The 27,991-nt window shown below is 36.7% G+C and overlaps 1 long non-coding RNA gene across 1 annotated transcript in view; it reads left to right on the top strand.

Moving 5' to 3' along the window:
* The window catches only part of LOC139800246 (uncharacterized), a 97,016-nt gene that overhangs the window by 7,459 nt on the left and 61,566 nt on the right, over positions 1-27,991 (top strand). The window contains exons 2-3 of the long non-coding RNA XR_011727677.1: positions 6,243-6,337; positions 10,227-10,368. This is a non-coding gene — a long non-coding RNA (uncharacterized lncRNA). The remainder of the gene's footprint in view (positions 1-6,242; positions 6,338-10,226; positions 10,369-27,991) is intronic.

Raw genomic sequence — 27,991 nt, 5'->3', positions numbered from 1 at the left:
TCATATTTTCTTTCTTTATTTACATCAATTCATAGTGGATGAAAAACAGTGTTAGATTGTAATTATCTCATTGTGTATCTCATTTTATCTTTTACACTTTGCCTGAGTGTAAATTACATGGTCAGTCCCAGAATATTCTCTCAGGGGTTGATTACTTGCAGAAAACTTGTAAATTAGGTCATCAAAGTAGTAAACTCTTAATTCATAATTTGAATGTCAGTATGCTGCTTTTGTTGAAATCAGTGTAGTTTTTTTACACTGTCAGTGGGGAACAAGTTGAAAATGAGGGGTTTTTTTTGAACTGCTTGAAGAGGATTATAAAGAAATTATAAGAGAAGCTATTCGCTATTTCTTGGTTTGCATGGGGAACATGTAGCTGGCTCTGCAGTTATGTCCCACTCATGCTTTACAATTAATTTTGCTTCACTTTCTGCATGTGGAACTACTGGAATGCTTCACTTTTAAAAAACATTATTGGAAGCTGTCATGAGAACCTGCATGTCACAGTGGTAATGTGTTAGCCTCACTAAATACATCATGCAGATCAGAGGCTGAAGAGCAAGATGGTAGCTAATTATCACCTGTTTGTTGATTATGGCATTTTGGTGGTTTGTTTTTTTTTATTTTTAGTGGTGATTTTTTTTTTTTGTTTTTTCCACCCACACCGTGTTACAGTTCCTCCTTGCTAAAGAACTGTTCAGTGGCAGGCTGTGCTAAGTAAAATGGAGATGCTATTTTATGTCAGTGCTGTTAATTTCTGTCTTATTTTCTCACCTTGAGTTGTGAGAAATAACCATCTTTAATACTGGCAGTATGGTCTGTATTGTATCTCGGATTTTGATTTGAACAGCTCTGCAAGGAAAACTTAGAAATAACTTAAGAAGTTTAAAATTTTCAAAAGGTGAGATGAAGCAGGCTGAGCTGTTCTGTCCAAAACACTGTGTCAAAAGCATTCTGATTTCTAATAGGCTTATTAGGGAGAAAATGTTATGAATTACTGTGATGAGGCTATAACATTCATGTAAGCAAGAGTAGGAAGTAGCATCTGTATTACAGTTAAATGAACAATAGTGTATTCCCAGAGTAACTCCTACACTTTAAGTAGGCAAATATAAGTTGGCCATATCAAGTAATTTTTTTTTACTTCTGTCACAGATTTGATGAAAAAATGGGGAAAATAGTAAAAACTATTTATAGTAAAAACTTAGCCCACCTACTTATTTGAATCTTGATAGTATCAGAGAAGCTGTGAACTCCAAATGTATAGCACTTGTACAGATTTGGACAGGTCCAGGAGCAGTTTTATTGACAGTGATTGCAGGGATACAACACTTGGGCAGCTCTCCCCATCTGCTCCCCTCTTCCCTGCCAAGGGAATTCACAGACCCCACCCATATGCTGTTTCAGGAAAAAAAGAAAGGTAGTAAAACCCACTCATTTCAGTGTCAAAAAGATAGAAGATTTTGCCAAGACAGAATACCATTTCGATCCATAACTGGGGAATTCTAATAAAAGAATATGTAGCTTTTCTGTAATGCTTTTGGCAAAATGACATAAACCTCTTCCTTCACCTTTCTTTGTAATGTAGGACATCAGAGAAGTCTGCTTTATTAAATTTAATTTGGTTTTCTCAGATGGGGAGGACTCCAAAATAGAAATAACATAATAATAGGACCGCATGCTGGTAAAAAGTAAAACTTGTTCATACTTTTCATTCCCTCCTGCCATTCTAGTTTCAGCTTGTTTACGTTTGATCATATTTAAGTTTCAGTAGGTAGAAAATGTGAGTCCTTGACTCAAAGCTCTCCTGAGATTTTTAGTGAATCCTTTTTTGCTTTTACTGCATTATTATCTTAGAATACATAGGACAGCTATGAGTCACACCTCAATATCCCAAGAGGTATTTGAAATGATCTTAGTATTGGAAGCTCTTGTAGCCTTTGCAGGAAGTATCCTTTCTCCTAAATTACTGGTCTTGAGCTTTAAAATGCAGAGGTTTGCAGAAGTTACCATTTAATACTAGGAAGTCCAGTTTCTCAGGGAATGTGAGACATTGTGTTGAGTGATACAGAATGTGTGTTTTCGTGAAGTGTAAAAATTAGAGCCTGTTTTCCTTGATCCCCGCTCTGCAGTAATTTCAGCTCTTTATTCCTTTTGAAGTTTATAGTTCTGGAATGCTTTCACTTGACCAACTGCCCTTTTCCAGTCAATAGTCTTAGCTTGTCCTTTTGTCCCTTCATTAACAGTAGATCTTTTGCCTGGTTAACAAGTATATGTGTTCATGTTGGTCACTCAGAAGACACAGCTAACTACTAATGTTACATTTGCCTTTCTATGTTGGAAACATTTAATGTCGGGTATTTTCCCTATATTAGTTTTTCAGTCTCCTCTCTTTATCAGAAAAGCTTGCAGAGCTTGACGCAACTTTGTCTTTTTCATATCTATATTCCTTTATCAAACTTAGGTTAAAATTGGCCAGTACATCATAGCTTAGGAAAATAAGCACAAAATGCAATTCCAAAAAAAATTGTTTTGTAACTGGCTTTAATACCATAGCAAGCATAAATCCTGCAGCTCTGTTTTAAAAGTGGTGGCAGAAAATCCAGAGAAGTAGCATCATTTCAGATTACTGGTTGGAAGTTGAGAGATGAAACATTTTGCAAGTCTGCAGCTAAAGGGCTAAGTCAAAGCTGGAAACTGAAACTATGTGAAAGGTGTGTGATTGAGTGTAGCACATAAATACCTGATTTTCCTGGTAGGTAGATACAGGATGTGCTTGGGAAGCAAGCAATTCAGTTCTTTGAAGCAAAATCTGATGTTATTTTTGTGAGCTTAAAGCAAAAATGTTTTGAGTTGTTTATCAAGGATAAATCACAGAATGTTAGGACCTCTGGAGATCATCTCAGACAGAGCAGGTCGCACAGGATGGCATCTAGACAGGTTTTGAATGTCTCCAGAGACAAAGATTCTGCAACCTCTCTTGGCAGCTTGTTCCAGTGTTCTGTTACCCTCAAAGAAAAGAAACTTGTCCTCATTTTTAGATGGAACTTTGTACATTCAAGTTTGTGCTCATTACCTCTTGACCTGTCACTAGACACCACTGAGAAAATCAGTACTTACAAAACAAAAAAAGTGTGTCTCCTTTCTATTGGACTTGTCCTTGTCATAACCCAGTGAGGCAACAGAAGAGGCAAGAGGTTGAAGCGAAAAGACATGCGTATCCCATTATGTGATAGGCTAGAATGCATTAAAATAGTGTAAAGATTAGAAGTCAGGATAAAAGAAGAAAGTTAGGAAATGAGAGAGAAAAGGAAACTTCTGACATTTTAAGGAGAGAGCTGGAGAGTACTTCAGAAGCTGCATAGAGCTGGGGAAGTCTCACCAGTGCATTTGAGATGGAGAGGTAGTGTAGAAGTACTGCATATGAGGAGGGTTCCTGTGCATTAAGTAGGTAAAGCTGAGGTAAATGTTCTTCCTCAAAAATAGCATTTCTTTATCCATGTCTTTTTAAACTGATATGTACAACACAAATGAGTAGCTGAAATACTGTTTGTTACCCTGCCGTTCTAATGACCTAAATGGCCTTAACACCTCGTGAGCATGCCACAAACATAAAATTGTTAAATATTTATGTGGCAAAACCCCAAGGTATAAATGACATTTTGTTTTCCCACATTGTGTGTAATTTTTTTTCCTGAGGTGTTTTGGATTAAATTTATGCAACAACTTGAAAATAGTGGTAAGTGGCATGCTGTTTTTAATAATATTTTATCTGCTTAAGTCTTACATTTCTTGGTTAACTTTTATTATTTTTCAGTGGGAATAATATATTTTTTTTTTTTTTTTTTTTACCACTTGCACCCCCAGGTTTTCTTTTCTTCCTCTGACAAAATAATTGCAACATGTAGCTCCCAAGTTTTCCTGAGCTGTAAGGGTTTGTACTAGAGCAGCTTATTCTATACCCAGCAAGTCTTAAAATCAGCATTGTCAGGAAATCTGAAGAATATTTTTGGGCAATTGTGTTGTTGTCATCTGTTTACTGTAATTTACACTTGAATGACCTATTGATCCACTTCAGTGGGCTCTGGCATACCCTGTTAGGTGTAACAATAGATCTAATACACTAGCTCATTGTATCTGATGAAGAAATTTGTATCATGGGATACAGCAGACCCAGGAGATACTAAAAAGCCCCCTAGATATGTTTGTCTGAGATTATTGTGGCCTTGAGCATCTAATTCGATTTTTTTATACAATAGGAGGAACAGAGACAATGAACACAATTGACAGTGGTACCATGATGCACTGTTTTGTCTTTTCTAATTCAAAGCTAATTGTATATTACTGGTGACAATAAAGGGTTATTGGGGTAGAGGCAAAATAGCCTATATTAGGGGTTTTTCTTCTTAGCTCTCGTTTGGACTGCACATAAAATCAGAGCTTTAAAGCAACTCTTCACTAGAGGAGCAAAACTTAAGCCAACTTGCCAATTCGAATATTTGATACGAGCTCCTACTTGTTTTGTAATAGTAATTCATCATGAAGGAAAGGTTAATTTTTACAATGGGGAATGCACCATGGTGGTGAACAATGTATTAATGTGTATTAATAACTATTAATATTATAGTGGATCATGAAAAATTTGTCCAAAGAGGATTGGAATTAAAATGCAGCATACAGTAATGGAAATCTCAAGATATTTTTTTTTTCCAAGACTTTTTACTGAATTGACTGTTGTTTCTTCTGTATTTTGGGGAGCTAGGTTTGGGGGAGGGGTGTTTGTGCTTAATGACATGATAGAGCTCATTAAATACTAAAATTACTTAGGGTGACTGTTCCCAGGCAACTGGATTTTGGCACCAAAATATTAAAGACACCTAGGTTACCGTCTTTAAAAAGATTCCAAAATGAATCATTATATCCATTTTGCCTTTAATGTTCTAGTTGGGTTTTTTATCCTTTTCATGGAAGGCAGATCTACCCCATGTAGGCTATGGTTTCTGGTTGTACTGAGGAACTGTTTTGTTAATACCAAATTGTATGAAGGCAATTGAATCTATAACATCTTGTAGATCTTGAGATTATTTGAAGAGGTAAACAAAACACCTATCTTGTTATACATCTAAGTCACTTGGCTGTTCTGAGGTACTCATAAAGAAGATCCAAAGAATGTAAGAATGATTTTTATGAAGATAAAATAGTGATGTTTTGTCACAGTTATATGTCTTGCAGCAGTACTTTGCTTTATCACTCTAAAGTTCAAATCCTCACAGGGGTTTTGATATGTGTACAAATAGAGTAGTCATTCAGGCTCAGGAATCAGGGACTCCCCAGTGTGGCAGTGTGGCATTTCTGGTCACCACAGCTCATTTTATTTCCCAAACTACCTTTTACAGTCAAACAGAGAGCTACACTATCAGTATTTTCTATTCTTGTTCATATTTACTCAGTTTGTAAAGGTTCTGGTTTCTGTGACAGCCATTTATGAAGTTGGTTTCATGAGATGCTGAGATCAGGAACAGACTGATTTAGCCATTTGCTTTAACTCAGTTACTTCAACATAAATTAATTGAAAGTTTTTGTTTTTTTCTCCTTTACAAGATTGCAGAGTACGTAATTGAAAAAGTTATATAGAGGACAATGAAAGGCAAAACTGTATTTACTGAACATTTAAATTAGATCTGCCTTTTCTTCTCACTTTCTGTCCTTATAGCTGACAAGTCAACAGGGACTTCCTCTTTTTTAAGAATGCCTTATTCTGTAATATTAGGAGAAATCTTTGCATGTTACCAGTAGAAGCATTGATATCTGATGGGCAGCTGTACTTACCACACATCCAAGTAGGTTAACAAGTAGGCAAGCCAAAAATGTATATTGTAAGGCAGTATAACACATTGCTATTTTTAATTGGCCTAGATAATACTCAACATGAGAGTAAAAGCTTTCTGTGTTTGATGTTTGTGTTGTATGTAAAGATGAACATTGTCAGCTATGTATTAGGATACAAACTGATAAAAGGGGTTTTACTGTCTGTCTGCTGAGATATGACATGGTTGATGGGCAGTCATTTTGGAATGATACCAGGACGGAGATGGTGACTGATTTCATGAGTGATACAACACTATGTCTGTGGAAATAATTTTAAAAACACTTTCAAATTTCAATTGCTTAAGTGATAAAAGAATGTCACTGCTAACACATTTAGAAGTCCTAACTCTTACTGTTCTTGGATCACCTTCTAGGCTGCAGGCATTCTAGGATGCAGCCCCTGTTGAGAAGTTCCCTTGGAGACAGATTTCTGGGAGAAAATGGTGACTGAAAACAAAGTTACACAAAAGTAAGTCTTAGTCAAGTTATAAACAACTACTTTTAACGGTACAATCAATTAAGAATAAAATACCATCAGTACAAGCATATGTAAGCAAACTGTTCAGTGTACTAGAATGAATAATAAATAGTTCAAGATCTCCTTCCCATCTGGCTTTTCCTTGGAGCACACCTTTTCTTGTATTCTGTTTATCCACAAGTCCATTAGTTTTATCATTCATGTAACAGCAATATCTGCTTCTCTGTGCAAGTTGGAGGCTTAAGTGTGGCCTTTCATCTTTATTCAGAAAGGGGTGAAACTCCATATTTGGCAGTTAGTGTCAATATTAAAAAAAAAAAATTAAAAATGACATCTGTGCTAAATACTGGAGTTTAGTTAACTTTGTGTTGCTACTTACTGAAAATCTATATGAAATACAGCCCTTCTACTAATTTGGGCCTTCTGCAAGAAGGAACAGGGCAGAAAGTGCTTTGGGGGAGAAATGAGAGCATTGGGTCAAACAGAATTGTGATAAAATAATGCATGGGATTTAGTGTGTGGATGAAGCACTAAAAAGGCAAGTATTTGGTCTTGTGCAAGTCTACAAATCTATTTCTACTAAATGTATTCTTTTTATAGTGATAGTAGTTTTGGAAATGCTGTCTTAATAATCTGCAGTGTGCTTGCTTATTATTTTTAAAATAGTTCTTGCACTGTAGATTCTATTTATGGAAAGTTCTGCTTTTGGGTGCCCCAATTTCAATATGAAATGCCTGTAAATGTTAAGAGTGTTAAATTTATACACCGCTTAGCTCCTAAGGTGATGTGTATAAAACACTCCCACAAAGGAAATGGTAAATTTCATTCAATAGCTGTGACTGACAAACACAATATGACTCAGATATGTTGCTTTTTTCCTCTGTGCATTTTGTGAGGTGATGCAAAGATATTTCCACATTCTATGTAGGGTGTCTAAAGGACTGAAAGCACTTGGAGCTTTAGTTGAGCAAAGTGGTGAGTGAATAACCAGGCAAATTTTTTGTTTCAGCTGTGAACTATTGATAGCCTAACTTTAAAATAACTGAATTATTTTAATAATATTTTAATAATTTTATTAAAAATATATTTTTAATAGTATTTTAGTGTATTTTAATAATATTTTAGTGATATTTTAATAATAATTTAGTGTAATTTTTATTAGCAAACAATCACTTCTTGTTTTTCTTTTCCAACACCACCTAATGCTTCATTAAAAACTCCATAAGCAGCTTCAAGTATGAAACACCTGGTCTGAGAACTCCAAACAAAGCCAACTAGTATGCTACTTCCTATACATGTACTATGTAGTATACTACTAATTTGACCCTGGTATATGGCACGTGTATGACTTCAAATAGTACCAAAATCTAGTAATAGGATAAATAGCTATGTTGACATTTTCAGGATTGAAGTATTCCTAATGGACTAAGAAATCCTTTTAATTTCCTCTCATTTCAAGCAGTATAATTAGTGGTTCTCTTTTGAGAGCAGCCTTTCTATATAGCTGAGCTGAATAATTCTTTTGAACTTTAAACCTACAGCTGTGACTTAGCAGATTCTAAGCCAGCCTCACCTTCTGCTTTCCTTCACTCACTGAAGTAGTGTAAGTAGAATTTAAACCAAGTCTGCCTGCCCCCATCTCCAAACTAGTCAAGCTCTGGGAGATGGGTCAACTTGACCATCTGTATCAGATGTAAAAGCAGAATGAACAAAGGTAAATGTCAAATGTGTTTTGATGAAATGACAGCCCAAAACAGTCTTGCTCTGTCCCTGAGAAGCTTCATGTAAACATTGAACAAGAAAGGCAGCAGAGTGGAATGATGAAAAACCTGCTCGTGAGAGCCCTCTGTGCAGATGAGCAATTGTCAGACATCACCCTCTGAGACCTCCTGGAGAGGAGAGACCAGAGTCACTACACTGATTTTTGGCCATCCTTGCCAGTGTCTGCAGATGTGTCGACAAAACTTAATGGTTCATGTTAACAAAGGTTGCTGACAAATCTACAATAATCAGCATGGAAACTTGACCTCTGTATTTTGCCAAGGGAAGATCATAGACCAATTAAGGCAGTGTAGTCTTTGTACCTTACCTAGGCTGAAAGCCAGATTGAAAAGGGTCGGGGAAGTCAAAGATGCCAGATGGCATAACAGCTGTTTAACATAAACTTCTCAGTCACCTTCTTCACTACAGGCAGTTTTGACAGGGGATAACAATTGATAAAATCACCAATACTAAGATGAGATCTCAAAAGCAGGTGTGTAGCTGATTATTAGAGGAGTGCTGGCATTTAGCTTTTCATGTACTGATGAGAAAAATAGGGTTGGTAACACTTCTGAGTTTCCTTTTGGGTTTTTTTTTTATCTGAAGAATAGGTTCATCCTGCCTCATTTTACCATGCCTATCAGGATCTGGTTAAATATCCAGAAATCGTGGAGTTGATTCATGTATTTCTTAGCACGACCAGTGCCTTTATGTATTTATTTGTTTCCTTCTGACACTCTTAATCTTGAGTGAAAAATCAACAGATTCCTTTAAGACCTGGATAATTTTATTTAACTGTCGGCTCTGCTGAATACTGTTTTCTGCAGTTCAGCTGGTTAAAATAAATCCATCTTTTCCTACCGAGGTGCAAAATAAGCTGATGAATCATACCAATGATATAGATATATAACTATTTTGTTAAATTACTTATTCCATAAATTTCCAGGTAAATGTAGGTAAAATTGTATTTGAGATTTTTTATTTTTTTTTTTAGGTTGTTTATGTAATAACAATTCTCAAACATAGATATGCTTACATTTGATGAAGGAAATACTCTAATTTATTCTTCTGTTTCTGTGGGAAGTGAACTTCTTAGATTTTGATATAAGAGTGTTTCATTTGCTGGCTGTTGTGATAAACAATAAAGAATTAGGTGAGATTAGGATGAGTAGGTTCAATTCAGCCTACTGCAGTGTAAGATGTTCTGGTCCGGAACTGTCTGTCTGTAGTTGGTAAGTAGAGCCATATTGCTCCAAAAATGTACAGCTCTAGCTGATAGATGCTTAAGGTCATTTAAGAAATAGGCACTTAAACTCTAATTTCTAAAGTTAAAACCTCTTTAAATGTACTGAAGTAGCAAATCCATTAGGCCTTGTAATGCTAAAGCCAGAATGAACACTGACAAATAGCATTGAGTTTGACCCCAAACAGAGCTCTTATAAAACAGTCTATTGATTAGAAAACTTGCCCAAGAAAGAGAAAGCTGGGCTATATGAAATTTCCCCAGTGTGAGGGAGAAGGGACCCATCACATCCTTGAGCTACAAAGGTGTCCTAACTGCAGAGTCTACAGGGCTACACATTGGACTGTCCTCTCTTCTCCTTGTAACAGGTTGCTGAGTAGAAAGAAATGCAAATTGGGGGTTGCAAAATAGGAATAAACTACTGGAAGCCTGGTCTGTAAGCTTCAGTTTGAGGAGGCAGTCACAGCTTCTGGGAATACTTAGGAGTTTTACAGTTAAATGAGTATCTGAAATGCACAAGTAACATTTTTGTAGTGTGGACTTAAAGGCAGAAAATGTCTCTGACACAGTACGAGATCAAACTGATGGCCTCCTATGGTGTTCAACTTAAATAATGGCCTGTAAAGTTCTTTGAATTAAGCTTGGTTTCTTTCCAGTTACATTACTGTTTTGGGAGGATATCTTTTGGAAAAAGTAAGATGTACTTTAAATGTTTCCAGTGAACAGCATGCACAGAAATAGAGACACTGCCAGGTGGGCTGCATACACTGCCCTGATCTTGTTAAGATGGATTTAGGTGATACCAAGATACAGTTGTCAGTGAACAACCCTCAACTCTCAACCACATTTTTAACAGATACTCTTCTTGTTTCTCAGTATGAATTTAGAGAATTCATCATGATCCAAAGAAACAAAGAGATACCCAGATGGGAGAGGGAAGGAGAAGACTAAAAGATATTTGCTTTTCTGTCTGGAGTGTTATACAAGGGCAGGAAAAAGCAGCAACTTGCACTCACTAGTAAGTGGATTTTTTTTCCCCCTTTTAGACATCTATATTTTACATTAAACTGTAAGATTTTGAGAAGCTACAGATTTGTTCTTCCTTTTCTCTTGTCAGTGGCATCCTTGTAATAATAAAAGTGAAAAGAGTGATTCACCCTGATAATGCAGAAAGCTTTAACACTCCTTTTCCTTTTCTTTCCTGTGGAGCTAATAAGTATCAGAAAGGGGCAAGGGATGAGAGCTTTTTACATGTGCGTTTATGTTTTCAGCATTGCCTGTGTGTTCAAAAGAAAAATCACTGTGGGACTCATTTTTTTTTTTATGTGATAATCTTTTGTTGCATCAATTGAGAAAGGAAGTAATCGCTTGGGAATAGCTTCTTTATACAAGTTCAAAAGACTCCCAAAAGAGAAGAAAGTCACACTTCTCTCTGCAAAACAGCAAATGCCAGAAAAGGTGGGTCATTCTCACTGCAAGCCATAGGACACTCAAGGCCAAATTTAACCTTGGTGCAAATTCCACTTGAAGTGACTGGGATTATCAGAGGATAAAACTAGACAGTCGTCAATGGAAAAAAAAATAATAAATATTAAGAGCTCTTTTGAATATGTGACAGTTTCATGTTAGTATGCATAAAGGCTATCAAAAGCTATTGACTTTTGAAGCATGACTTACTTTCTTCCCAACCAAGTGCTGTTTAGGTACATGTTTCCTTTCTGTTCTGTAAGAGTGATGGCTTCCTCACAGGCTGGGGGACATTGCTAACCTAGAGGGCCAGCTCTGCTTGTGGGAAGGTGTAGTGCAGTGTAGACTCACAACATGACAGATCTGTAGACCTTCCTCTACTGGGAAGAATAGTTAATCTTACCAACCAGATCCTATTGCATTCATCTACTCCATAATGAAGATTTGTTTGTTTGTAGTTTGCTCATTTGTGATATATTTGCTCATTTCTTATATAAAGCAGTACCAAAACCAAGGGAAGAATTAGCTAAAAAGGAAGTGATCTGCATGCACAGCTAAGAATAGAAATCCAGCAACTGGTAAAGGAGGAGAGCACAGACAGGCATCTCTGGAGATGCTGAGTCCCCAGCATCATAAAAGTTAGGCCCTGTGGCTTTTGTTACAGATCCAGTGGTTATGATAGCATTTTCAGAGCATGAAGGGCTGCTTAATTCATAATTGGATTGGAAGCTTTTATCACTGATTTTGAAGTCAACAGAGGTGGGGTAACACAAAGTACAAGGTGGCATGCTAACACAGTGTTGAAGTGTAATTTTAAATACAGAAAACATATAAAACAGAACATATGCGTGTATATTTCTAATTACATTCAGTCAGAGTTCTTCTGCTATGAAGTCTTTGATTAAAAGTAATTCAAACCACAAGTATAATTGCTCAGTAATTACTTCAAGCATCTTCTTGTTGGTCTTGTATGTGATCATAGATAATGGTATTCCAGCCTTATTCCAGGATGTCTCTGCCACCTCTCTTTGTTGGCAGAAAAAAAAGAAGATATTTAGCAGTAGGAGTTGGGAGTCTTCCTTCAGACCTGTCAGATACCTGAGTATATATTGGTACCTCCTGATAGCACCTTTTCCTTTTCTGCTTCAGCTTTGGCACTCAAATGGACCTTTAAGTGCAACCAGCCCCACACCACTGATTGGATTCTAGGGAAGGATTCTTTACATTGCATTTTCTCCCTACTTTTTCTAGAGATTTTCATTGTCTAGTTCTTTTCATCAGTCTTTTAGGAGTTTTGGCTTTTTCCTGCAAAAAGAAAGCAGCCTATCTAGAAGTTCATAACTAGAACAGTGGCTGGCTTATGAAACAAGTATGTTCAAAATGCTGGCACTCCTTGCTGAGTGTATTTTTCTAGCTGACAGTTTTGTGGCATTCAGCTGCACAGTACAAACTTTTGAACAATTTTGCTTGTATATTCACACATGTAGTTCTGAATCTTCTGTCAAGTAATTAGATTTAAATTACTGTATATATAGATATAAATTACTTTAAATGCCTAGTTTAAGTCTACCTGATGTAGTTACTTAAAAGTGTAGTCTTGGTAGTCATAAATCTGATGTATTAATTGTAGTGGATCTCATTCTTTTTTTTTCGAGTGCTCTCCAAATTTATGCTTGACTATTTAAATGGTGTTTTCTCTAGTTACTGTTTATTTGTGTTTATTTTATTCTTTTGAAGAAATGAATGTGATCAGGGAAAAAATGGTAAGCAGGGAAGATACAATGTCTGTTGTGCCCTCCTCTCATTGTGTGCTAATTACTAGCTTGCAGTACACTTGGCAAATTAGTTTGAGAAAATTTTCAGCAGATACTTTGATTTTTGATAGTGTTGCTCTACAGTTTTTGTCACTGCAGAACTTTAACATATTTCCCAGGCACTATCCCTGTGCTTCTCTGTGTGTATTCTAGCAAAGGTCTACAACAGTACTTTTGAGTGTTTGCAGTTCTTAACCCAGCTGGCTGCAGAGCATCCTCAGGAAGAGGAATGAAGCCAGTACCACAATTTACAATAAGAGCATTCCAAACTCCTTTAGGGTTGAATGTAGTCTGCCTTAATGACTGGCTTTTACTCTGAAGTATGCAGTGCTTTTTTTTTCATTAGGTAAATAAAAATTAATCTCATAAAGGGGCATAATGAGAGTTGGCTTTATTTAGCTGTTTGGGCAGCTTGATCTTTACATGCTGTCTTCATTCTTCAAACGAGAACATCATTGTATTTCTTGTATGATACTGGGAGGCTACTTTCTCTTTTTTGTACAAACATCCTGCAATTGACATGTCACTACTTGTGGCTCTGTGGTTACAAATTAGTAATACAAACTGGTGTCAACTGTGCCCTGGTGATCAGACAGTGAACTGGCAAATTGCTAATCCTTTCTCTTCTGATCTGCCTTTTCTTCTACTTCAGTGATAATAAAATTTATTTCCCTGGCTCAGTAGCCATCATTTAAAGAACTAAAGTATTTATCAGTTTCACGATGCTCACTGGATTAATCGTATGGGGTTTTCTTCCTCTTTTGACATAACTGACAACTAAGTAATTTACTTTAAAACCATAAACTGCATTTGTTGTTTTTTACCAAGTACAGCAGTGGAAGGTTTCCATTGCTTTTTTGTGTAGGTATAAAATTCATTCAGATTGTTGCTCTGTGCATGCACATACTATGTAGGCCAGTTACTGTGTCCTCAGAGATGTTCATTTTATAGCGAGTTACTTGTATCATCACAGTTGGTCACTGGAGACCCTTCTGTGCTTCTGTGGGGCTGAGGTTGTTTACAGTGAGCAATGGGAAAGCTCTAATCCTCCCTCAGAGCTCTCCATCTGCAGAAGCAGATGACTGCTCATTTCTGAAATTTGTCCTGATAGAGGGCAAAGAGCACATCTGCTTAATCACCCAAATGGCCTATTTTTATAAATGGATGCTTTCTTTCGTAACTACCATGCACACATATGAGTGCAGACACAAACTCCTCTGTAGGTTTCAGTGATTGATTTCATTATTTTAATGGGTGATAATCCACGTGATGGAATAACATGGATTTTTTAGGGTAAAGCTTTTACAAACTGCTTTATTAGAATATGCTACTTAAAACAGTACAAGAAGGAAAACAGTTTATTATTTAACATACAGAATTCTTCTAAATAGTTGAACTGACAAAGACCTAGCAACTGTTAATTGTAAAACGTGCAAAGAAAGAATTGTGTATGTAGCAGATAGTATCCCTGACCCCAGCAAGAAAACACCATAGGTAAAATTCCTTTGTTTGAAAGTCTCCTGCCAGAAGCACTTTGCCAGTACCCTGCACTCTTTCAGTACTTCATGCTCAAAAGCAATGCTTTCTAACTGCAGGAACAACTTCATGCATATAGCATATATGCAGTTTTCTTATAAAGCCAGTACAGACTTTAGCAGCAGGCAGCCACTGGGGGAACATACTGAAATAGAAGTGGTATAGATTTCTGAAAGAATTCTGCAAGATTTCTCATGTATTGGAAAAATATTACAGTGCTGTGCAGTTTTCGTATTTCAGGAATTACAGCATGATTTTGTCAAGACAGACCTCAGCCCTGAGCAGTAATCGAGCCTCTTAACTACAGCAGTGAGAGAGGCTACATGGAAAACAATTTTCTGTACTGTGAAACTTTTCAAGTTCTCCCCTCATCTTTCTTAAAGACTGAGGAAAAAAAAGCTTAACAAGTGTGTGTGTGTGTCTGTGCAATCAGAAGAGGTTGATTTTCATGGGCAGAGAAGAAGAATATAGATGAGAAACAAGATGAGACAGGCATTAAAAAAACCCACTTCTGACACACCAATGTGTGATAGTCAAGTACCTGAGCTGACATCCCAAGTCAAGCTTTTAAATTATTAACACAGTTTGTGTTCTTTCCCAGTAGATGTTGCGTCAAACCTGACTTACTTTGACTGAAATGTTTCATTTTTGAAAACTTGGCACTCTTCCACAGCCACAGTTTCATTAAAGCTTTTCCAGTAGGAAAAGAAATGGTTCAGTGATGAGCTTTTAAGTGCAGACCCCACAGTATCTGCCCTACAGCACTGATGAAGAATGAATAGCAGCAACACAGGGAATGCAGCACACCCAGCAGCACTCTGATTGTATTATGTTTGGCACACAATAATGTAGAAATACCATAAAGTGATGAATATTTTATACTTCTCTTGGTATAAAATATTAATTTGGTTATTCATTCACCTTTAATGAGCTAAATTAGAATCACATTTGAAACATTGTTTAAAACATTATCCATGTTTACTTGTCTTACAACATAAAGACCTGTTAAAGATCCCATATATCAAGTTGTAAAGTACATTTTTCTTCAGATTCTCCTCCCTGCAGCCCTTCTTCCCAGTTAGTAATATTAGTATTGTATGTTTTGCTTAGTTATATGAAAAACTGTAAGTAGCAGGAAAAGCCATACAGAAGTGCAGTTGAGACTGGAAAATACCCAACAGTAAGTTGTCATTCCTATCTCTTCTACTTCAGTCTGGAGCAGATGCACAAAGCTTCTTCTTTGTCAAGTTCTTGTCACAGCATAAGATTCTGACATGGCCACTTCATATAACAAAGAAGTCTAGCTTCATTTATTAGATGCAACCAAGTTTAGACTTGGATGGTAATACAGGAAAAAAAAAATCACTCTTTTCTATCAAGCATATGCAAAGGAGTGTAGAAATTGCAGGATGAAATTGTCAGAACAGAATGAGGTAAAGTGAGGAAAAGCATAATGGGGAATGGAAGAGTAATCAAAAAGCATGAGGGGTTTCTAGGTAATTGGTCAGGTAAATGGCATCAGAATGCAAAAGGGCATGAAAAAGAAACAGAAAAAAGTATTCAGAAAGATGAAGGAAGCGTATATTAAGAAATAAGTCATCAAATACAAGTGTTTAAACATTACCTGGGTGTTCTTTCAGGTACATCTAAAGGGGAATGTTTTATGCAGTCATATTTTCAACTTTATGACTTAGTAATTACATAGCCTGACTGCCTGAGAAAAGTGAATTAAAATACAGTATTTAAACTACCATGAGCCACTATCTCATGTGCCAGGTGTCTGGCATTTCATAGTAGCTTGAGGACTCTATTTATATGTATTATATGGCTTTAAATACTGTACAGATGTGAATACAATCACATAATTTTAAATGTGCACATTCAATGAGGCATCTGCCTTTTTCACAAACATTGTAATTGCATGAAAGAGGGAATTGTGAATCAGCCCCTGGATATGTGATTTTAACATAAATATGTGGTAAATATTGTTAGCTCTCTGTTAAAGGGGACACAAGCTAAATACAATGAGTGTTGAGAAGAGGTGTAATTTCCAAGTGTTTTGTGTTGGATATCTAATCAGCATGGAAGATTCTATCAAAAACTCAGCAATATGAGGGGCTCTTGTTTTATCTTTCTGATGCATTTTTCAAAGGAAAGTGCAGCACATTCTCCTTAAAAAAAGAAATCAAAAGTTGCCCTTAATACCCTAATTACTAACCCTTGTTACCCAAGCAATTTCTTTCAGTGTCGTATTTTTTTATAAAAGATGAAGTTGAATGCAATTCTAGTGCAGGTAGTTTTTCAGGGTACATTTCTATATTATAATGTGTTTGGTGATGAGAAATGGACCCCTTCATAAACTATTTAGTGTCATTAAAATGCAGAGATCGTATATTTCAGGAGCTATTCACATTGCATTGCTGGCAGCTGGCAGCCTCTGGTAGGCAGGGGTGGTATGAAGTAGGTACTTTCTGCCTCCCTCTTGAAAGAAGACCAGCAGCTCCTTCAAAGATGTGCAGAGTATAAGCAGTTGGTCCCACAGCTGGGATTTTATTTCATCTGGAGGGTGTTTCTGGGTGCCAGTGGTGTGTTTCTATGTGATCCCCTCTGTTCTGCATAGTGTATTTACTCCTGGTTTATACTGGAACTGAAAAGTTAATAATACATGGTTAAGGGGTGTCAGAGGGACAATTTCTCCATGCTATAGCTTTGCCCTATTAAGGGGAGGTCAAACAGTTTTTCAGTCATTTTAAGCCTAAACATGAAGCCCTTTTATTCTCAAAGGGATCAGTTGTGTTCACATGGTCAGGTACAGCAAAGAAGTGGATTTGGATGCCTCCTCCCCTTTTGCAGCAGTTAGTAGTGGTCATCCATGAGACTACATTAATGTAACTGCAGGTGTAATTTCTGTGTCATTACCATGTTTATCAAGTATGAACACAACGTGAGTGATTTTATACTCAAGAGTTTGAAATCACAGTGTCACAGATCTGTCCCTTGTGGGTGACGTTGTTCAAACAGAAGAGGTTTGCTGCAGAACTGGAGTTTTGCCAAAGTATCCATGTTTGTTCTGGGGAGAGAGGCTTGGACAGAGCTGTATGGGAAGTGTAGTTTTGTTGGGTTTGAAATATCCCACCCACTAGAAACGTTTTTCTCATGAGGTAATGATAAGTAATGGTACATCTAGACTGGCAAAGCCATCCTCATTTTCAATTGTAGTTCATAATACAAGCAATGTTTATTAAAATACATAGTTCTAAGAGATTAAAAAGTCAATAAATTGAGTTTTTCAGTTTTTCTGTAATTTACGTTCAGAACTGAATGTCACCAGAGCATGTGTTTAAAAACTTGTTTTCAAGATAAAAATTATCAATAATTTGATACTGAAGAAACACACATTTTTTTCTAATATTCAAGCAGCAAAATGTGAGATTTTTTATGATTTATATTGCTGTAGCTCCAAGGATAGCTCTATGGATTGAATTCCTGAGGAATTTTTGCCTAATACCTATACCAATTTATTATATTCATACATCTATTTGCTTAGTTTGAACAGAGAATAAAATTGCAAAACACCTGCGGCATTTTTATTGTAAGTTGTTGTTTTAGGGTTTTTTTAACAAATTCAGCACATCCTTCTGAGGAGACAGTTATTATTACTACTGTAAAATAATTTGGACTGCATTTGCATTGGCTAATTGACCTTGAATAATGCCAACTCTTCCACTCCATCTGTCTTGAGATGGAGGGAAAAGGCAGAGACTTGCTTTAATCTTCCTATTAAATTCAAACTGCCAAAGTGAAAGAGAAACTGTCATAGACTTTGTCTCTAAAAGCCACTTTGCTCTTTCCCGAACAACGCAAAGATACAAAAAGAACCTGCAAAGAATTTGGTTAGCCCTCAGGAAGGAACAGTTGAGCTGAATTTCAAGACATTTAGTAATGGCTGACATTTTCTATGGCTCATGGAGCTCTCCTTTATAAAGAAGTTTATTATTTCAGCTAATGGTAGTCAGGTTGTTTTAGAGCAAATTTAAAAATATTTTTTCCATTGGGGATTGCTACGCGTTGTGTTATTTCTCAGTGCGTCGGACACTACTACTGACTTACTACTGAGATACACAAGTACCTGTAGTTGGTGGTTTGTTCATCTGTCTGTACAATGTGTAAACCAGTCCTTTTCAGAACTCTGAAGATGTTGGTGTTTCCTTCTAATTTGTGGTGACAATTGTGGTCTTGAGCTACAGTTCTTAAATACTTACTTTGTACCTTTCATTTTTACATGCTTTCATTTTCACATTTCATTTTTACAGTGGAGTGAATTGGACTTTCTTCTTTACTACAAGCCTACCTCTTCAGTTCAGCAGGGTGTTTTCTGCTTGATGAAGTCTGAATATGTGCTTTGAAACTTTCAATATTAATCATTTCCTTATTACTTCTGGTTTTGTTTCCTCAAGTTAGCAATATTTTTTTATTGCTGTTTTCTGTGGTCTTGTAGGTGAATAGTGTCATTTATTGAATTTCCTTTGATACAAAACCATCTCTTATTTTTTATAGCAGCAAAAGCTGCTGGAGAGTCTTTGGAAAAAAAGAGTGGCTCCATTATATAAAAAATGTGGGAAAAGTCTTAAATAGTTGGTTGGTGTTGGTGTTGTCTGTAAAGTCAAAGCTTCTTTAAGAACAGGAGTTTCTTTGAGCTTCTTTTACCACTTTTCCAAACTTATTAGAAACTCAGGACTGTATCGAGGCTCCAGAGTGTACTTAGTGGTTCACTTCACAGCCCTTGTACCAAAGTTCTCCATACCAGAGGCTGTGTGAGACTGTGGAACAGTGGAAATACAGTGCCCTTCCCATTTCAGGAAGAAAACCAGAATTTCAGCACACATATTCATTTTGCTTTAGTATAGCTATTTTTTTTTTAAATTGTATTTCTAATTTTTGTGCATCTTCCATCACTCTTTTGCTGACATTTCAGTAAGTGTTAATGAGTGAAGATTAAAGATCAGCCAATGCAAGTGTGACTTTAATTAAAGTTAGTATTAAAGTCAACTATTGAGCAAGGATATTTAATTCTGAATATTACTGAACTTGCATTATCTCACATTTCGTTGACTAATGCATTTAAATGTAAATTTTGATTGCATATAGCCTATATTATTTTACATAAAGATAATCCTGTCTTAAAGTTATGTCAGTTTGTTTCTGGATCAGTGTTAGTGAGACTGTAGTATTTATTATTTTAGCATACTACTTGGGTCAAGGAAAAACACACTTAGAACTATCCATGTTTTTTCCTTCCATAGCTAATGTAAGGCCTTTTGACAATATTTCTGGATTTTTAAGCAAATACCATGAGTCCATGTAAAGCATATCTATGAAGTACAAGTAAGTATTGTACAGACATGAGGTTGGAAATTATTGCAAATCCAAGTATCTGGTTGCAATTTCTGTTCAATATAATTAAAACAATAAATTTTGCTTACTTTTTATTGAAAAACCACAACCCTTAAACATTTAAATTTTAACCAGATAATTTCTTCTGTCATGTTTACCATAATACTACATTCTATATATTATGGTATGCTATACCACAACATAAATCAGTTGCCTGATTTGGTGAGTGAATCAAGATAGTCCATCCTTGCTATATTTAATGAAAAAAAAAAAAAAGGCTCTAAAAATTTTATATGCTTGGGAAAAGGAGTTTGAATCAATAAGAACAACTATTTGCTTCAATTATTTTAAAAACAAGTGGAATGCAGGCATCTCACTGCCACTTGTGCATTTGAAAATACCAAAAATACTGAATGCATGAATGGTGAGCAGTGAGTGGTAGGACTGGGTTGGTAGATTTACTTTGTGCCCTTCTTCCCCCTTGTTCAAGTTGATAACAGCTGATATCAAAGCTCCAGCAGCCCTGAAGCAAATCACTACATTTATGGCAAGTCTAGCAAAAAAAATCTTCTCAAACATGAGTTTAAGGTTAATCTGTTTCAGGTATGCTCACTCGTGGGTTAGTGCTGCCTCTGCATCTTGTTCAGCTAAGAAAAAAGTAATGTCACTCAGGTTATTCCTACTTGGAACTCAGCTGAGTGTTTGTGCAGTTGAAGCATCTATTGCTGCTTTATACTATTTGGTGTGTACTTGTAAATTGTTTGTTTGAGAATATCTTTGCTATGTAGCTTAACTCTAAATTTTGGACAGAAAATGTTCATGCAATCAGACAAGCTCAGCAAGAGCTGTGTTATGGTTTGATGGAAACCATTCAGACTGGGCTGGGGGAATGGCTGTTGCCCACTTGGGCTTTCTGTTAAAGAACCTGGAAGAGCAAAAGTTGGCCAGTGAGGAAGCCTGAATACCTTGCAATACACTTTTGTGAGACCACACAATTAATGTTTAGTTGACGGAGTGATCAAAGTGTATCATAAAAAGTAAACAAAGTTAATAAAATCATTGTCATATTAACAACTACTACTGCTACAGTATGGACTCAGCTGTCAAACCATGTCAGCAGTTGATAATGTCTGATTAAGAAATGAATGTCAATAAAATGCAATAGCATAGATACAATTTCAAGAAGCAAACAGCTTGTAAAACTCTCAAAACAGAAGAGATTGTTAAAAGATTGTTAATTAATTTTTCTAAGAACTAGAGGAAATGCTTCTATTACACTTTCAAGTGTACTGTTTTGTATGTCTAGGCTGCTGCTGTGTCCTTAGTCTTGCCCATTAGGCTGTAACCCAGGGACAAATGTATGAGGCAGGCCTTAGGATATTGAAAATCTTAATGGATTTAAGTTTACTATTTTTTACAAGTGACATTCCACCAAACTCTGGACATTACTTTTTTTTTTTTTTTTAGACTAGACTAGTAGCTTATTATCCTTATCATAATTTTTGCAGTAAATGGAGAAAAATAAGCACTTCTAATATAAGCTCATCTCATCCTGAGGTAGATGTCGGAAACAGGCCACATACAAAACAAAAAATGCCTATTTATCTTCAGCAGTTTTCAAGAGAGTTCAGGGTGATTAGCTCAAAAATGGATGTCTGTAATGCAAGAGTCTAAAACCAGGTGTGATCAATCTTAACTATGGGCAGCTATACTCTCCCATAATGGCTTTAACTAAACAGAATCTCATGGCAAATGTGTAATCACTTCCAAAATATTTATCACCCTACATGTTTCTGCTTTGACTCTAGCTTCTAGTTTTAGAATACTAACTGCATTGGGCTAACATCTGTAAGTATCATGTTTTTATGAAAGATTAAAATCTTCCAGTAAACCAAATTTTAAAGTGTATGCTTTATCTGTTCTTAAAGCATCATCATCATTGTCATAATTTCTGTCAGCAGTAATTCTGTGAAGATATCTATCAATCATAGGTTCTTGTGTGCAGGAGCTCTTCTTTCTTACACATGAAATGTTGAATAAAGTTCTCCCTTAAATCCAGGGATTTTGGCAACTTGCTATTAGAAATTCAGGTTCTTTCTAACTCACAATGAAAAGAAAAAAAAAATAAGTAAGGGGTTTTCTTGCTGAGATATCTCTCTAGTGTCAGAGATGAAAGGATTGTTGTCAGGGAACTACAGAATTATTGTCTTGCAACATTTGTTTAAATTAAGTCTATTTTACTGGCCTTTTGCACCTTAGAAGGGCCTCTGAGATTATGATAGGTTGAATTCTTGTCATACTCTGATAAATTCATGAAGTCTCATTTTCACAAGCACTGAACAGGCACTGCTCACATCAAAATGAATGAGAGCTGCAGGAAATAGTGCTTCTACATACACAAACCAAGAAGTTGTACTGGAGTACAGCCTAGATGAGGTGGTCAGAGTTGAGTTTTTCTCTTCTAAGTTGGTAGACTGAACCACCTTGGGTTAATGGGAATGCTTGAGAATGTTGACACGCCTCTCTAAGCACAATTTTGCACATGCTCCTGATCACATACATGTGCAAATGCATACACATGCACAAGGCACATAGTCTTTGAGAAGCAGAAGCCCATCTGACCCTTCACTGTGACATGAAAACACACTCATTACACACTCATTGATGGTAGTGTGGCCTCCACATCTCAAGGAACACCTTGTCAGTCTGTAAACAGCCTTCATATTGTGCTCATATGGAACAGGGTATCAGTGGTGGGAAAAAATTATGTTTGTCTAATGTGCAGATATGTTTGTTTATGCATACATGTACTATAGGTATGCAGTAAAGTCTTGACAGCCATTTCAAGCTGGCTCTAGAGTAGTTGCTGCTGAAATTAGTAGCCAGCAAGGTCACTTCCAATTTGTATTGTTTTGAAATGACTTAGAGAGCCAGTGCTCATTAGCATCTCTTTTTAATATTTTTACTATTTTTCAGTGACAGTTTACACTAGATATTTGCTCCTGTATGCAGATCATCAAAGACTGATGTATGATTGCAACATTGGTTTGCTGAGAACTATGGAATCCAACACAAATAAATATTTAATTACCATTATGAACATTCCTAATTACGTATCCTAGTTCATTCTTCCACCATCTTTTTCCACTGATTCCCAGGACTGCATGAGGAATCAGAAGGGGAAAAATATTCCCAACCACTGAAGGACTTTCTTCCAAGATTTGATAGTTTTCCTCTTGTTTACAAAGCATTTTAATTTCTCTCTAAGTTCCTAAGTGGCATAGATTATCTGATGAAATCTTTGCAAACAGGATGACAGTAATGTATATATTTATGTGGTTTGAGAAAAGCAGTACATCTGGGAGGAAAAGTGTGTGTTTGCACACACTGTGATGTGGTATAAATATTTTCTTAAAAAATAGACTCCTCTGTTGTACTTCCAAGAAGAAAAGCATTATTCTGTTGTTGTTTGCTCTGTTAATCTTACACGCTGTACTTAGTCTGTCAAAATCTCCTTTTAGAGGCATCTCCATGACCGGTGAAACATGAGACATGAACCATGAAAATCGGATTCATGTGTACTGAGTTATTTTGTGGTACTGGTGGTTCTTTTGTAAGTGCAGCTAATACAGCTTCACAGGTCAGCTGTGGGTTATAATTGGGTTAGATCATGTCCTTGTGGTTTAGAAACAGCAGATCATCCAGCAAAATGGTAATAGCTGTAACACTTGCAAAGCACCAAAGCCAGTCACTGGTAACTACAGCTTCAACTATTTAGTGCTGTCTTTATCTGTGAGGGTGCTACCAGTTGTTAGCTTAAATGTAGGTGTATGTAAGTGTGTGAAAATATATGTATTTCAGGAAATAACTTTTTGTGTCTTTACAAGTGCAGTTACCTCAGATAGTGAGTTTAATCAATATAGTATAAAACTTTACTTATTTTGAATGTACCTGTAGTGAAGATTACTTAGCAGTAAGAGCTTTGCCTTGACAAGCAGAAATTAGCTTTCTAATTTCTGCTTGACAAGCACAGGGTTAGTTCTTCAGAGTGGGACTTCATTTTGCTGCCAGAAAAAGGTAGTTGGATCATTACTGAGATGTACAGCATGCCTGCTTCCAAAGTGGTACCTGCCCTACAGGTAGGGGGAATGTCAAGTGCTGTTTCCCAATGTGCTTCCACACCAGGGCAGCAGCCTCTGGCTTTGTGCAGTCTCTCCAGGGCAGAAGCTATTGAGGTTGACAAAAGGCTGGTTGATGTTTTCCCAGAAGGTGATGGTGGTAACAGTTCTACCCTGAGGCCCACAGGACCTCCAGGTGCCCACCCTGGCCTGTCAGCCTCCTGCAGAGGGGACATTGTATCTGTCAGGATGGTTATAATGGGGTCTTCTGCTTCAGATTAAGCTCCACATATCTACCTGTGATGGAAACAGAAATTCTATCATTGCAACAAAGAAAAGGGTGGTTGTAGCTCCTGCCTGGAGGCACAGCATGGTCTGGGTTTGTGTGCTGGAGCCAGAGCTGCTGCATCACTCTAGGCAACAGATCTTGCTGGGCTTTGGATTCCAAGCTGTGTGGCTGACAAGAAAAAATATCTGCAGTGAATTAGAGTCCTGCCCCGAAGGCAGAGTTGTCTGGTTGCAGAGATGAAAGTTGCCAAGCTCTTTAATATCAGCATCCTGCCCTGGGGCCAGAGGCATGCAATGTCACTCCCAGCTTGACAGTACCTCCTGGAGGCCATGCTGCATGGCTACCCTGCCAAACAGTCTGGGATGGAAACTGTTTCCACAGTAGAGATTTTGCAGTAGTACAGTAGGAAATATTCAAAGGAATTTGTTCTTGATTCTGTTGCACCATCTAGATGTAGGCAGACATGCCTCTACACACATGCTGCCAATTTTCAAAAATTTTTAAGAGAAAAACAAGTATATTTTCCCCCATCCCATCTCCAAAGTACTTGTTGTCTGTTTAATGATTGGGTTGCAGTGCTTGCTTGTAGGCTCAGCCTGTTTGGCCTAACATGGGCCTTGTTCTGTTACATATGTAACTTTACTGAAAAAAAAAATGACAAGTTGGAATGAGGGGTATTTATTTCTCACAGTATAAAAGGACCTCTCTCTGGTGCTCCTTTGATTTTGTGACCACTGAGGTCATGCTGGATGTTGGAGATATCTGTACACAGACTTCTGGGACTGAGAGGAATGAGTTTGGTGTTATTATATGGTCTGTGTTTCACAAGAAAAGACTTGTGAGGGCACGGCTCTGCAGCTTTTAAGGTAGAGAATAAAGCTTTCCTTACCTCAGTGCATCTGTACTGTAAGGGTGCAGAAATCCTTGTTTTCCAGTTGATTTTATTGGCATGCCATTTCTGGTGCAGAAGTGCTCAGATTGCTGATTAATTGCTAGTTTGCTTTTAAGAACTGATGAAAAGTAAAGAATTAAGTAATGAAGCACAGATGTGAGTTACTTTATTTTTTTAGTTTTAATATGTTAATTGATTCAGTCAACTGGAGATTCAGTTCAGATTTTAAAAAGAGGTCTATTTATTGTATTGCTTTGGCTATTCCATTTGCATTATTTCAATGAAGTTCTGATGAAATTGCCAAGAAGTAACACTAATCTGGATCAGAATGTTTGATCTGAGTGTGTATTTTTAACTTGGAATCTGTGCCTAATACTAATACTGATCATGGCATTGCAGGAATGAGCTGTAGTTTGAAATTAGTCAATAACATTAAGATTGGAGTTAAAACTTTTATAACATCTCCTTGCTGTAGTCATAGAAGAATTGTAATAATTATCTAAGTCAATTAGCAAAAGAAAGCAGTTAAAAATAAAGTGAACTGTGCTTTATACAATATTCCATGCGTATGTACTTCAGGATTGATTTCAGTGTATTAGGGAAGACATTTGCATATGCAAATATTTCCCATTATTTTTCATTGGCTCCTAAGAAAGAAGCAATTCACTGTTGTAACAAAGAGAATGACTACTGTTAGCAAGTGTTTTAATTATCTTTGAAAAATTTTCTCGGGCTTGACTTTGAAGAATGACTTAAAAAAGGTATCATTCAAGTGGTGGTTCATTTACTGCCAGCCAAACAATTAAATGAAGTAGAAGGTCAGCCAAGAGAGACAGTAGAGACAGATATGTAAGAAAAATAATGTCATTTTAGTGGCAGGGTAAGGAAGAAGCAAAAGGCATATGTAATTCAAACATTTAGTCATAATGTGTTGTATTGAATGCTTTGTATGTCAGCAGTCTTGAGGCTGTTCATCCTCTTCCGGTAAGATGACTTTCTGTACTGCTGGGGTACACTGGGGCCCAATTGCTAGAGGTCTGAGCCAGCATTTAGCTGAAATTCTCAGTAGTAGAGCCACATAGGGGATCTTAGTTCAATATGAAATACTGGTCTAGGTGGGGTTTTTTTGCATGTAATAATTGAAACTGTAAGCAGTGCTGTTTCAGAGATCAGAACTACTCATTAAAGCATGAGATGGGTGTTTAAGTAGGGGCTGTCCTACCAGAGAGGACTGAGTTCTCATGAAAAATATAGTTCCTATATCATCCGCAGGACTTGTGCAACATACTCAGCTGTGGTAAAAGATTCTCAGATTTTGTTAATTATTTTAGCAAGACTTGAAATAGCTTTTCAAAAGGAAGAAAATAATCACCCTCAAAATTGTGTACAAGCGTGGCTTTTTTTTTTTCTGCTCTCTACTTCCACCTGCTGAAAATGTTTCAGTCCTCAATTTAAACAGCACTTTTCTCCTCTTTTGACCAGCTGTAGGAGAGCAAATGGAGATAATGGTGTGAATCAAGTTCAGGAAGTCTCAAATCTGATCAGAATCTCTGTTTGATTACATCTTACATCAATGTCCACAGTAGTAAGTTTCTGAAATACAGGAAATTACACTCTTCAAAATTAAGTGATTAAGTGGGAGGGAATACTGCATGTAGCATATGAGGACATACATTAGAATTCAGTGAAAGAGATGTCTGGACTTGCACTTTTGTGTATTCATAAATCTCATTAAAAAGTCTGGTGAAATGATGTCATAGAGCTATGACAAGTCATGATCAATAATGTTGTGTGGACCGAATCATTAAGAAACCTCTCCTGGTATTTAAGTGTCCAATTGGCTAATCCAAAACAGATGAGTTGGCTAGAATGACAGAGTCTTTGCAATCTGCTTAAAATAATAGTCATATTTCCTAATGATACCTTAGGCAGCCAAGAACCATCCCACTGTGATGTTTTCCTGGTGCTGTTTGTGATAATATCATTAGCATGAGAGCAGAGAAGCAGAGGGCTCACCTTGTGTTGGCCGTGAGTAACTGTGCTCATGATCCCTTTGCTCTTCAGCTGTGCTGCAGCTGAAGCTGATTTTTAGGACTAAAGATGCTCCTTTTATCTATGGAAGCGTGGAATAATGTCCCCATAGCACTGGGGTCTTTCTCTTGTGAAAAGCTTCCAGTATTTTTTTTTTTAATCAAGGAGGCTGCTTATATTTGGGGTGGTGTATAAAACCAAAGAGTGATTTTACAGCTAAATGGTTCTCATACTGATCTGGTGAATTATCATGGATCTCTACCATTTTCTCTGTTCTAAAGCAGTGAAAATATGATCTGCCACTTTGTGTTACATCTGTATTGCTGACAGCAACATTAGTAAGGGTCAGGACTTGAGGGTTTTTTAACCTTTGAGGTGTTCTGTCTTGCCCCAGAAAGATGTACGACGTCAGAAATTTATTTATTAAGCAAAATTACATTGCCTTGTAACTGTGCATGTTGATAATTTGTTTTAAAATGTTACAAGAACCCATAAAGCCCCTTGAAATATATTCATTGGTTTGGACAAGAGGCATTGCAAAGCTTGTGGAAAAAAAAATTAGCAAACTCCATTCAAGCACTGAAAAATCATAAGGCAAGTTAGAAGTCATGACTTTAGAACTGCCTGCAGACTTCATCAGCTTTTTGTGAAGCTCAGTTGGTCATTGAGAGAAAAAAGATGAGGTATATGTCGTGCCATGTAAGTGTTGTCTCCTAACCCTGAATATATATTCTGAAATGCTTAGTAGTGTATTCCTACAGGATAGTGACAGTGCTTTATAGAAATCACAAATACTAGAAACAAACTGATCTGTTTGATTTAGTCCTTTCAGGTAGTAAAGCAGAGAAAGCTCTTAGCCTCTTGGTCTCAATTCTTAGTTACTTGTGACTTGTCCATATGATTCCTTTCCATTATTTGTACAGATTTCACTCACATACTTGGAATATTCTACTTGAATGAATAAATAATGAGCAATGAGCAATTGCGTGCAATGTGCCTTATATTTTAATTAAAAAGTAGAAACCATGTATCTGCCTTCCTATCAGATATATTACTTTGAAAATCAAGAACTGTGTTCTATGAGACAGAACTAAATTATA

This window comes from Heliangelus exortis, chromosome 10, assembly GCF_036169615.1.
Source record: "Heliangelus exortis chromosome 10, bHelExo1.hap1, whole genome shotgun sequence".
Taxonomy (NCBI): Eukaryota; Metazoa; Chordata; class Aves; order Apodiformes; family Trochilidae; genus Heliangelus; species Heliangelus exortis.
The sequence above is the reverse complement of the archived record's forward strand: the minus strand, read 5'-3'. Positions and strand labels throughout refer to the sequence as shown.